Source organism: Pinus tabuliformis, chromosome 8 (assembly GCF_031772625.1).
Source record: "Pinus tabuliformis cultivar Carrire ecotype Pingquan chromosome 8, CPIR1, whole genome shotgun sequence".
NCBI lineage: Eukaryota > Viridiplantae > Streptophyta > Pinopsida > Pinales > Pinaceae > Pinus > Pinus tabuliformis.
The window spans coordinates 1799916901-1799919165 of NC_142294.1; positions in this window are offsets into that span (position 1 = coordinate 1799916901).

Genomic DNA, 2265 nt, shown 5'->3' on the forward strand with positions numbered 1-2265 from the left:
AATGACTATGAGGAAGTCAAAAAGAAATTAAAGCTTGCCAATCTGGAGATTGCCCAACTTAAGAAAAGGGAAAGGAAACATGTAATTGAAAAAGCCAATTTCAAAAGAATGAAGGCCATATGGGAAGAAAGAGAAGCTTCAAAACCGGAAGTAGTTAGTAGAGATGCTCAATACTTCACCTGGACTATCCCTGCAATTAAGGAAGAAAGGTATATCAGATGGATCAATGATAGATTAAGAAATAATATCAGGTTGATGAAAAGACCAATTGAAGACCTCGAGATTTAGTTGAACAAGTTTGGAGGTCAGCCTCAGCACAAATGAATAAGGCAGTAAGTGATGAAACCTTAACACAATTTTGATTGAAGCTAGGACATTACTTTTTGAAGTTGTTTTATGGATGGGTAAGCTCAAGTATATGTGGCATATTGGCATAAGGGAATAGCTGAGAAGAATCCTAAGGAGGAAAGTTTTTGGAAAAAACTATGTAATTTGACTCACACAATAGTTTCATAGTGCGCTACGAAACTGTTGTAGGTGACATGTAATGCACAACAGTTTTGTAGCGTGCTACGAAACTGCTGTAGGTGCAATTTTGTTCTTTTTGGTTAATCTTCAAAGGAATGAAGGGGTATTTCTAGAGAAGAATGCTTTTGCAGAGGTGTAAGGAGATCATGTGAAAAGGTTTCAATCCTAAGTAAAGAGAAACTCAATGGATGAAGAATATATGCAAGAAATAAGCCTTGCGCTACAAAAATAACAGTTCATTTCGTAGCACACCTAGTTTGACTTTCTTTAGGAAAATTTAAGGAGTTTTGATTTTGCACAAGTGTAAGGACAGGTTTCCATGGCTAGTTCAACATATGTTATGATGAAAAGAGATATTTTGACCAACATAAGTTTTGAGGAACACCATTGAAGACCAAGCCTGGATAGCTAATTTTCAGGACAGTTAAAGGAGGATTGATTGAAGGTCATAATGGAGGTTACAGTCATCACCAAGGTCAAAGTTAAGGAGAAGCAATTGTCAAAGATCAAATTTATTTCATAGTCTAGGTTGTTACTGTCATTGTTACTATCATAATAGGGAGTTGTACTCCTAATTGTATTAGGACTCTAGGACTGTTACTTAACTACCACTTGTAATTAATAGCCTGTTTAGGTATGAATAGGTGTCAAGTTAAGCAAATTAAAATTCCCCTCATGTTGGAGGAAGGAATCCAAGATTTTAATGAACTCTATATAAGACAAGAGGTGGAATGCCTCAAGGGTTGGCAATTTTCAAAGAAACAGGCATATTATGTTATTGTAGAAGACTGTATGTTGGATGTTAATATAGAAGTTTGGCTTTACTACTTAGGATTCAGAGAGGGTTTTATGTGTTTGATTTTCTCATGGCTTTCCTCATTTTCTCACTTGCAGTGGTATGAACACATGTTACTTAGAATTCATTGATAATGCTCTAACTAATTTCATGTGTTTATAAACTGTGTTTTCTATATTATGTCTCTGTTTTGCTAATAGATTAAAACTCTCTATGCCCTGACTTCCATGTAATCTAATCTGCTGTTGTACTAAAAACATACTCTGAGTCCATAGCCCAATGGATGTTTATTGATTGTGTTCAACCATTTATACTTTTTCACTTGTTTTTTACATAGAGTTAGCCATCCAATCTTTAAACTAAAATCTTTAACCTAGTGAGAGAGCCCTCTTAGGTTGAGGAGGCTAAGCCTCAGCCAAAAGTTTGGTTTGAAATAGTTACTCAAAGTCTTCCTGATTAGCAGCCTATCAGGGTCTGGTATTGTGATAACAGGAAACACCAGTTCCCTTTGTTATAAGAGTTGTAGGCACCAACCTATAGGAGACACCAACCCCCTGTATTATCATATTTGTAGGAACCAACCTATAGGAGACACTAATCCCATCTGCTATAAGATTTGTAGGCATCTACCTATAGGACACACCAATATCCTCTACTATAATATTTATAGGCACCATCCTATGGAGGAAACCAATACACTTTATTGCAAAATTTATATGAATCAACCTATAAGAGAGACTAATCCCATCAACTACAATATTTGTAGGCACCAACTTATAGGAGAAACCAATCCCCTTTGCTGCAATATACTTGTAAGCACCAACCTACTTCACCGAGTCTACTTGCTATTTACGCATTCACTAGGCCTATCAACTACTTATGCTTTGAGAAGGTTTACTTGCTACTTCTACCTTCACTAGGTCTACTTGCTACCTCAGTAT